The 11,615-nt window shown below is 46.9% G+C and overlaps 1 protein-coding gene across 4 annotated transcripts in view; it reads right to left on the reverse strand.

Moving 5' to 3' along the window:
- LOC141050962 (uncharacterized) overlaps positions 1-11,615 on the reverse strand; it is a 359,750-nt gene that overhangs the window by 301,673 nt on the left and 46,462 nt on the right. The gene's annotated exons all lie outside the window — the stretch shown is intronic.

Here is an 11,615-nt window from a genome sequence, read left to right on the forward strand (position 1 = left end):
CATGTACCTTCTTCCTAGCTGACACGATGTGTACCTCCTTCCTAAATGACATGTGCCTCCTCCTAGCTGACATGACGTGTACCTCCTTTCTAAATGACATGTGCCTCCTCCTCCTTGCAGTCTTAGGCTAGTTTCACACTAGCGTTTTTGAGCGCAGCCGCTAAGCCCCGCCCCCTGCCGCGCCTCTGCCGGTAGCTCCGCCTACCGGCGCATGACGCTGCATGCGCCCTGCATCCCCTATCTTTATCACTGGGGGCGCAGTATGCGTTTGCCGGCGCATGCGCCTTTTTCACGGTGCACCCAAACTGCAGCAGGTTGCGTTTGGCGCAGGTTGGCACACCATCAAAAGGACGCATGCGCCGGCAAATGCATACTGCGCACGGCCTGCGCCCCCAGTGATAAAGATAGGGGACGCAGGGCGCATGCAGCATCATGCGCCGGTAGGCGGAGCTACCGGCGGAGGCGGGGCTTAGCGGCGGCCGTGCGCAGGCCGTCGCTGCGCTCAAAAACGCTAGTGTGAAACTAGCCTTACACACCACAGTTGCATGTGTCATCTTTCTACAGACCCATAAAGAATCAAAGTGATCATTCAGAAACGATGTATGGATGGTTTTTAGGCCACGCCCCAGATCACACCCATTTCACAACTAGTCACACCCATGTCCACGTCCCAACCACACCCATTTAGCACTGCTGATCACACTGGTACTGAGGGAACAGTGGCTGTCATTATGGGCACAGTGGCTGGTACAGTGGACACATTGGTACTGAGGAAAAGAAAGAACAGAGAGAGAAAAAAAAGAAAACAGAGAGAAAGAAAGGAAAAGAAAGAAGAGAGAAAGAAAGAAGAAAGAAACAGAGAGAAAGAAAGAGGGGGCAGAAAAAAAGAATAGAGAGAGAAAAAGAAAGAGGGGAAAGAAAAAAAGAGAAAGAAAGGGCAAAAAAAGAAAGAACAGAGAGGGAGAGAGAAAGATAGAGGGGAAAGAAAGAACAGAGAGAGAAAGAAAGAATAGAGAGAGAGAAAGAAATAAAGAGAGAGAAAGAACAGAGAGAGAGAAATAGAAAGAATGAGGGGAAAGAAAGAACAGAGAGAGAAAGAAAGAAAGAAAAAGAGGGGAAAGAAATAAAGAACAGAGAGAGAAAGAAAGAAAGGGGAAAGAAAGAAACAGAGAAAGAAAGAACATAGAGAAAGAAAGAGGGGACAGAAAAAAGAACAGAGAAAGAGAGGAAAGAAAGAAAGAAAGAACAGAGCGGGAGAGAGAAAGAAAGAGGGGAAAGAAAGAACAGAGAGAGAAAGAAAGAATGAAAGAAAGCGAAAAAGAGAACAGAGAGATAGAAAGAAAGAAACAGAGAGAAAGAAAGAACAGAGAGAAAGAAAGTAACAGAGAGAAAGAAAGAGAGAAAAGAAATAAAGAACAGAGAAAGAAAGAAAGGGGAAAGAAACAACAGAGAGAGAGAGAAAGGGGAATGAAAGAACAGAGAGGTGGAGAGAAAGAAAGAAACAGAGAAAGAAAGAACAGAGAGAGAAAGAAAGAGAGGACAGAAAAAAGAACAGAGCGAGAAAAAAAGAGGGGAAAGAAAGTTCAGAGAGGGAGAGAGAAAGAAAGAGGGAAAAGAAAGAACAGAGAGAGAAAGAAAAAAGAAAAAGAGGAAAATAAATAACAGAGATAGAGAAAAAGAAAGATGGGAAAGAAAGAACAGAGAGAGAAAAAGAAAGAAAGAACAGAGAAAGAAAGAACAGAGAAAGAAAGAAAGAAAGAGAACAGAAAGAGAGAGAAAAAAAGAACAAAGAAAGAAGGTGGGGAAAGAAAAAGAACAGAGAGAGAAAGGAAGAACACAGAGAGAAAGGAAGAACAGAGAGAAAGAAAGAACAGAGAGAAAGAAAGAGAACAGAGAGAGAAAGAAAGAAAGAAAAGAGAAAGAAAGAGGGAAAAAAAGAACAGACAGAGAAAGGAAGAGGGGAAAGAAAGAACAGAGAAAGAAAGAAGGAAGAGAGAGTGAAAGAAAGAGAAGAAAGAACAGAGAGAAAGAAAAAAAGAAAGATTAGAGAGAGAAAGAAAGAAAGAACAGAGAGAGAAAGAAACTGAGAAATAAAGATTCTATAAACATACTATAGCACCCTGGCTCCCATTGTAGTGCCCACCTGAGCCTCCCGGTGCAGGACATATCATGATCTGCTCACATGGCCAACATCCCCGAGTCCAAGGCGATCCCGCTGTCCGTGCTGTCGGAGGAGGACACGGTGATGGATCTGAAGCATTCCCTGAAGTGCCTCCATGGTTCCATCACAATCTCCTCCCAAAATGACCTAATTTCCGGTCAGCTTCTGCCACGTCACTTCTGGTGGAACATCACGTGCAAATTTTGAAGTGCTCCTCGGGACTCCGCCGTGTACTCATGTGTCCGCGGAAAAAGTAAGCTGCCGGCCGGGGCAGTCTCTCTCTCTCAAAATCAGGATTGTCCCGCTGGATCCGGGACAGTTGGGAAGTATGAATGCTCCACATCATACACCTTGTACACACATGGCTCCGCACACCTCATACACACACGGTTCCGCTTTGTATGCCTCGCACACACACGGCTCCACTCAGTACACACATGGCTCTACTCCATAAACCTCGTACACATGCAGCTACGCTCTGTACACCTTGTGCACACATGGCTCCACTTCGTAAACATTGCACACATGCGGCTTTGCTCCATACACCTCGTACACACGCAGCTCCACTTTGTACACACTCGGCTCAGCTCTGCTCCGTACACACATGGCTCAGCTCCATACATTTCGTACACACAGGGCTCTGTTTCGTATGCCCTGTACACACGCGGCTCCGTTCTGTACAACCCGTACACACTGCTTCATTCCACTTCGTAGATCTCGTACATACGCGGCTCCACTCCATACATTTTGTACACATGCGGCTCCGCTCCGTACACCTCGCACACACGTGGCTCCACTGCGTACACCTCGTACACACGGCTCCGCTCCGTACACCTCGTACACACGCGGCTCCGCTCCATACACCTCGTACACACGCGGCTCTGCTCCGTACACCTCGTACACATGCGGCTCCGCTCTGCACACCCTGTACACATGCGGCTCCGTTCCATAGACATCGCACACACCTGGCTCTGCTCTGTCCACCATGTACACAAGCGGCTCTGCTCACCTCGTACACACGCAGATCCGCTCCGTACACCTCGCATACGCGCGGCACACCTTGTACAGACACGGCTCTGCTACATCCACCCTGTAAACCCCCCTGACCCCACACATAAACTCCCCTAATCCAGCACGATGACAACCAGCACAGCAGAGTCCTGCATACACTGAGGGCTGTGCGCACAGGACCTGTGATGAGGTCACAGAAGGGGAGGAGTCAGGGGTCACATGATCAGGGGCCTCAGACTGAGGCCCCTGATCATGTGACCCTTGACTCCTCCCCTTCTGTGACCTCATCACAGGTCCTGTGCGCACAGAGCAGCCCAGCGACATCATTGCTGGGATTTATCAGTGAGGGGCTATGGTGGCCGGTGGGTCTCTCTGGGAGGGCGAGTATGGGGTCGGTGCAATGCAGGAAAAATAAGCTCCAGCGTGGGACAGTGGGTGTGGGGGAGTCAAAATCGGGACTGTCCCCGCCAGATCCAGGAAGGTTGGGAGGTATGGTTTTCTTTCTATAGACACCTCAAGAATGAAAATGGTCATTGAGCAGTGTATGAAAAGCATAATGTGGAGTTTTTTTTATTAGCAATGAAAAGGTGAAAATACATCACACAACATTTATATTTATTGAGACAAGCTGACATTTCAAAATTCCATGTCTCTCCACAGCTCACATACCATCTCCCCCCCATGAAATGCCATCTCTCACATGCCATGTCTCATGACATCTCTCTCCTCTATCATATGACATCTCTCACATATGTAAGGCAGCGGTAGCACCGTACGCAGTGATGAGGCAGTGACCCACAAAGTTCAAACATAAAAGTGTTAGGTGTCGGATTCCTGCAGTTACACAGGAATCCAGAGCCTCACATGCTGCTCTGCAGCAAGTCTTTCCAGAGGCTAAGTTCCTCTGCCGCTCCACTGAGCATTCTCACGAGACGATCTCCCATTGGAGGTCGGGAATCACGTGCTCAGGTCCTTCTCCAGATCTGATTGGTCCATCTCAGAGATTTGGAAGGTCCCGGCAGCGCTAGTATAGACTCTTCTTGCTAGATGTGTGAATGGTGATGGATGTATGATTCTGGTGACTGACTTATGAAGATTCCCCTCCCTCTGATATTACGCATGTGGGTAGGGAACTATAGAAAGAGTCAGCGCCAGTCAGTGGCAAGCCAAAGGCCACTGTGCACACCGCACCTCTACACTAGTGTTCGGTGGTGTTACATCTCTCACAGCACTGAATAAAATTCAAATGAGTGGGCACCATCCAACTATACCTAAACAGTATACTAATGCAGGGATCACCACATGCAAGTCTCTCACAGTACTATCACATAGCGGCTGTGTTTGCTGCCGCGCTGCATTCAGCAGCACTTACCGGCATCCACAGTTGTGACGCCGCACGCACGGTAGGTCTAGACGGACACCGTCCTGTCTTGGACCCTGTCCTGTGACCTGATACCGTGCGTGCAATTTCCTGTGAGTCTAACAGGCTCGGTGTTTATGTTTATGTTACAGCGCCTCTGTAAGTTAACAGAGTCCACTCTGCGCACATCGGGTGACGTTGAACCTGTGCGCATTATACCGCCATATAGCGCATCTGCCATTGTCTAGCAGCGGTTTTAACACCTACTGCACGGTGGACCCCAAGCGGCGAATGCACTTTATTATTTATTTAGTGCGTTCCGCCGTTCCTAACAAAAAGTCTCTTTAATGTGTTATCTTCACACAGAAAGGTTCCAATCCACACAATTGCATAAATCTTCAATGCATATCACTTCAGTGCATATTATCAGTGTTCAATTCACACCAGTTCACAGCACTACATAGTGCAGGGCTTTATATCACAGTCCCTAAACAAGCCGGACTTCACCTTGTCCAGTTTCCATGGGTGACTGCGCGCCGTGCCAATGTTTCTTACTTGCAGCCTCCTTTAGTCTCTTTACTCACGCACACAGCCGTACACAGTACTTGATATCCTCCGGATCGCAACTGGGCACCATATTGTGACGGACTCAGCTCCTGCTAAGTCGATTTTTTAGAGTGGACCCTCTGGGCCGTGGAACCCACCCACCTAGGGCAAGCTGACCTTGTGAGGAACCACCCCCTGTACAGGGAGTGTCAGGGGCAAGACCAAGGGGGTGAGCCACCAAGACTGCTGGGACCAGAGGGCCGGCTCAGGGATACACTAGTGAGTGTGGGTTCGGCAACAGGAACGAGCAAGGTACAAGACAAGACACAGCATGGTCACAGGGTTTCTTCATGAAGCGTGGTCTCAGGGTTTATTCAGATACACAACATAAATACGAGGACAGGGAGATACACGGCTAAGTGTGTGCAAGGGCACTCCAAGGTCCAAGACAGAGTACATGCTAGCTGGCACGCCAGGGTCCAAGGCAGGGTTTAATGCAGGATGCGTGTTAGGAGACATGCCAGGGTCCAAGGCAGGGTTCAATACAGGATGCATGCTACGAGACACGCCAGCGTCCAAGGCAGGGTTCAGTGCAGGATGCATGCTTGGAGACATGCCAGGGCCCAAGGCTGGGTTCAATGCAGGATGCATGCTAGGAGACATGCCAGGGTCCAATGCAGGATGCATGCTAGGAGGCACGCCAGGGTCCAAGGCAGGGTTCAATGCAGGATGCATGCTAGGAGACATGCCAGGGTCCAAGGCAGGGTTCAATGCAGGATGCTTGCTAGGAGACACGCCAGGGTCCAAGGCAGGGTTCATTGCAGGATGCATGCTAGGAGGCACGCCAGGGTCCAAGACAGGGTTCAATGCAGGATGCGTGCTAGGAGACACACCAGGGTCCAAGGCATGGTTCAAAATGCAGGATGCCCCTCACTGGCCAGTGCACACGGCTGAAAAATAAGCAGTGGCATGACTGAGGCACAGATAGGCGGGCAAGGGGAAAACAAGATAGGGTGCGTGCTAGACGACACGCAGGGAATTAGGCAAGGAAAAGATAAAGCAAGGAGAGGAACCTAGGAGAAGCACAGAGCCGAGTACAGACAATACAGGAGAAGAGAGTGTGCCAGGAGGCACAACAGAGCACAAGGCAGAATACAGAGCTAGCAGCGGAGCGTAGGCTGAACCCCATTGCCGGGTCAAGGAAGAACCTTGAGACTAGTCTGGAAATGTGCTTGAGGAGCACCATAGGTCAGAGAGCAGGAATGGTGCGTGTGCCAGGAGGCACAACAGAGCACCAGGCAGAGACCAGGGCTAGCAGCAGAGCATAGGCCGAAGACCAGAGCCAGGTCAAGGAAGAACCTTGAGACTAGCCTGGAAATGTGCTTGAGGAGTAACATAGGTCAGAGAGCAGGAAAGGTGTGTGTGCCAGGAGGCACAACAGAGCACCAGGCAGAACAGCGCTAGCAAAGGCATAGGAAATCAACGAGGCAAGAGACAAACAAGACATGAGACCAAGTACAGGACACAGGACGCAGACATGACTAAGGACAAACACAGGACACCAGACGAAGTACAAGCACTGAGCATGTGCAAAGAAGCACGACAGGGCAAAGTGCAGGGGCACGGAATACAGGGAGCAACCGAGCAGACCAAGCAGCCTAGCAGGGAAGCAACACAATAATCAGGCCCCGACCATAGGAAGGGGCGGTCTGATATAGGGCATTAGCACCTGCACTTCTGGGTCAGGACCAAGAGAACTTCTGGTTCAGATCCTCCAGGATCATAGAGTCGATTGCTGGATCAGATTCTGCTGGACCATAGAGAGGGTCTCTTGATCAGGGCCTCTAGGACCATAGAAAGGATTGCTGGATCAGATTCTGCTGGACCATAGAGAGGGTCACATGATCAGGGCCTCCAGGACCATAGAGAGAGGATTGCTGGATCAGATTCTGCTGGACCATAGAGATGATTACAGCAGACAGAGCAGAAACGGGTGCGCACACAGCAACGGCATGCAGCCATGATGAGGTACGCGTGCACACTAGCGATGGTGTACAGCCATGAGAGGTAGCACCTGTGTGCACAAGCAATGGCGTATAGCCACGAGGTAGAGCACGAGTGCGCACCAGCAACGGCAGGCAGCCATGACATGAGGTGCGCATGCACACTGCTCCAGGGTTCATACAGTACAACAGACATGAGAGATCTCCGAGGCGCCCGCAGGGACCCGGCACTGGGGGCAATGCGGCATGACAGCACGGACCATGCAGCGCAAGCAGCATGACACATATCCATCTGTTTGCAGCTGTTACACACGCCAGTCTTTCTTTGGGTACAGGAACTGTCTACCTCCGGGCACAAGACATCCACATCCGATACCAGTCAACGTGGACGGCAGCATCACTGTGTACACTATGGGTTGCCAGGCCTCACTCTGGCCCTGACACACCTGAGACTCCTCAGACTCACTCAGACCCCACTAAGACTTTACTAACCCTTTCCTGCAGGGCTTTTAACACAGAGACCTGTGGCTTTCAACCACATGGAAAACCCGGACCGGAAATGAAACGGATTGCAGTACTGACATACTGCAATCAGTTTCAAAACACACATTCCAGAGCAGGTTTTCCATACATCTGTCTTGGACCATCGCATGTCCAAGATTACACTTATTTCTATTATTTCTTGTCTGAATTGCAGTCACCGCTACGCCCTTGACTGCCATGCACACCAATGGACTTCGTAGGCCTCCATGCATATCCTGGGGAGACTACACAGCGACCCCTACCTGTGACATCTGTCACTGCTTCACCATTGCAATCCCAGCTACGCCTGTGACCGCAATGCATTCCCATAGCCTCAATACGCCACCGTGCATATCCTGGGGAGAACATACAGCACCCCCTAGTTGTAACAGGGGTCACTGAATCACATACGCTATCTTCTCCCTTTCATATGACATCTCTCTCCCCACATATATAGGCCGTCTCTCAAATGCCATCTCCCCGTCATATGCTATCTCTCATATGCCATATTCCCTCCGTCATATGACATCTCCCCACCTTTTATATGCCATCTCTCACATGCCATTTCTCATACACATGTGGTCAAAATTGTTGGTACCCCTCGTTTAATGACTAAAAAACCTACAATGGTCACAGAAAAAAACATAAATCTAACAAAAGTAATAATAAATAAAAAATCAATTAAAATCAACAATGCCTTATTACATGCCTCCTCCTCTCACCCACGCCACATCATCCATGTTGTCCCTACTGGACAATTTTTGAGGCTTCGGAGGTTATGCTCCAGTCAGCAAGATTTTATTGTTCAAGCTGACGATCTTTAAGAAGCACCTTAAAGAACGAAGTTATAGTGGGAGAATGAATAAGGCCTATAACAGGGCGATACACTCTACGAGACAAGACCTCTTATATAAACCTCAAATTAAGGAAGGTGGTGAAATTGTCTGTTTCATTACAAATTATCATTCAAAATTCCCATTACTTAGGAGAGTTCTGGATAAGTCCTGGTCCATCCTCAGGGCAGATCCTGTTCTTTCAAAATTTTTACCGGAGAGGGCTGCCATCACAGCACGTAGATCACGAAATTTGAGGGACTTTTTGGTCAGTAGCCATTACGTGGGTGATTCACCTAAAACTTTTCTTAATAATATGGCTATGAGGAATGGATGTGTCCCATGTGGTCGCTGTGTCGCATGCCCTAACATTGAGCGATGTGATGTGTTTTGCACTTTAAGCACTGTAGGGTTAATGGATTTATCTACCCTTTAAAACTGTGTATATGATTGTTTTCTACCATTTTACAATGAAGATTTAGATGTGTATTTATTATTTACTCCATGATTAGCAGTTCCTCAGTGTGTGTGTGCCCATTCAGTGCAGCATTTCGTACCACATATGTATTTTTCACTAATTTTGTTTCCCTGATTTATCGCTCCCCTGTGTTGTTTTTGATTAATTTTCATTAATAAAGTTTACTATTTTGATACTTCAGACTAGTACATCCCTTTTGTTGCCTTTGGCAATCATCTTCTTATATATTGATGTGCCCAATATGATCGTCCCCAACAAAAGGTGGCACGGTTTCACATATTTATGCGTAATTAATTTTACTATGGAACCATGTAGGTGTGTTGGTGGAGTATATTGTATAAAATAAACAAATGAAAATCAGACATTGTTTTTCACCAATGCTTCAGTAGAATTTAAAAAAAAAATAAAACTCATGAAATAGGCCTGGACAGAAATGATGGTACCCCTGAAAATGTGACAAAAGGGACATATTAAATCATGGTGTGTCCACTAATTAGCATCACAGGTGTCTACAATCCTGGAATCAGAGAGTGGGTGTCTATATAGGGCTACAGATACAAACCATGTCACCAAACAGCACAGTGAGTATCACACTCATCATGGACCAGAGGAAGCGAAGGAAAGAGTTGTCTAAGGAGAATAGAAAGAAAATTATAGTCAAACATTTTAAAAGTAAAAGTTATAAGACCATCTCCAAGCAGCTTGATGCTCCTGTGACTACAGTTGCACATATTATTCAGACATTTAGGCTCCATGGGACTGTAGCCAACCTCCCTGGATGTGGCCGCAGGAGGAAAATTGATGACAAATCAAAGAGACGGATAATACGAATGGTAACAAAACAGCCCAGAAAAACTTCTGAACAGATTAAAGGTGAACTTCAAACTCAGGGAACATCAGTGTCAGATTGCACCAGCCGTCTTTGTATGAGCCAAAGTGGACTTCATGGGAGATGACACCATTGTTGAAAAAAAATCATAAGAAAAAGACTGGAATTTGCCAAACTACATGTTGACAAGCCTCAAAGCTTCTGGGAGAATGTCCAATGGACAGATGAGACACAAATGGAACTTTTTGGCAAGGCACATCAGCTCTATGTTGATGGAAAAATGAAGCATATCAAGAAAAGAACACTGTCTCTACTGTGAAACATGGAGGAGGCTCTGTTATGTTCTGGGGCTGCTTTGCTGCATCTGGCACAGGGTGTCTAGAATCTGTGCAGGGTATAATGAAATCTCAAGACTATCTAGAGAGAAATGTGCTGCCCAGTGTCAGAAAGCTTGGTCTCAGTCGCAGGTCATGGTTCTTGCAACAGGATAATGACCCAAAACACACAGCTAAAAACACCCAAGAATGGCTAAGAGGAAAACATCAGACTATTCTGAAGTTGTCTTCTATGAGCCCTAAATATGAACCTAGCACTCAACTTAAAGGTATTTGTAAGGCGGTTTATTGTAGTACACGAAAAAAGACGTTTCTGTCAATGTGACCTTCAGTTACGTGTGGTATATAGGCATCTATCAGAAAGGACGATGGTGCTTTAGGCATTGAGGAGAATGATCTCTCTAAGGTAATGAGCTTGTGAGTATATAGGAGAGGGGCAAACGTGCCTCCAGATGCGGTGTCCTCCTCAATGCCTAAAGCACCATCGTCCTTTCTGATAGATGCCTATAAGCTCTACACAATCTATATACCACACGTAACTGAAGAAGGTCACATTGACCGAAACGTCTTTTTTCGTGTACTACAATAAACCTTTAAGTTGAGTGCTAGGTTCATATTTGTTGCTTTAACGGTTTGGGAACCTAACCTTAGCACCATCTTGAGTTGTGCTCACGGTGTTCATTCTTTCTATGAGCCCTGACCTAAATCCTATTGAGCATCTTTGGAAAGAGCTGAAACATGCTGTCTGGAAAAGGCAACCTTCAAACATGAAACAACTGGAGCAGTTTGCTCTTGAGTAGTGGGCCAAAAATACCTGTCAAGAGATGCAGAAGTCTCATTGATAGTTACAGGAATTGTTTGATTGCCTCAAAAGGTTGTGTAACAAAATATTAAGTTAAGGGTACCATAAATTCTGTCCAGGCCTATTTCATGAGTTTTATTTTATTAAAAATTCTGTGGAAAAATGGTTGAGAAGCAATGTCTGACTTTAATTTTTTCATTTTCATAGATTTTTTTATTTATTAGTACTTTTGTCAGACTCAAGTTATTTCTGTGGCCATTGTGGGTTTTTCTGTCATTTATATGACATCTGTCCCCCCTCTCATATGCCATCTCTGTCCCCTCTTCTATGCCACCTCTCACATGTCAAGTCTCATTGGCATGTCTTTCTCCCCTCTCACATGCCTGGACCTTCATTGCCGCAGCTCTAATGTTTACTAATGGATGCTACTCTGGTTCTCGCTGCTACTCTGATCCAGTATCATGTCTAGATCATAGTGCAGTCACCAACAAAATGCTGCTGCTCTGTGATTCTAGTTTTTACTCTTCCGCCTCCTTGTGTGTTGTTAAACACACAAAAGGGGAGGGAAATAGTGATGTCACCAGTTACTTCCTTTAACATTAGCTTCAACAATTCTTCTTCTGAGGTCTTCAGAAATGTTTTTTCTTTGTGCCATGATACACTTCCACAAACATATCTCGAGAAGATCAAACATTGGCCCTGGTTCTTTAAAAAAGTAACTAAACATTTGCAGGT

This window comes from Dendrobates tinctorius, unplaced genomic scaffold (assembly GCF_039654945.1).
Source record: "Dendrobates tinctorius isolate UK_male_01 unplaced genomic scaffold, ASM3965494v1 ptg000155l, whole genome shotgun sequence".
Taxonomy (NCBI): Eukaryota; Metazoa; Chordata; class Amphibia; order Anura; family Dendrobatidae; genus Dendrobates; species Dendrobates tinctorius.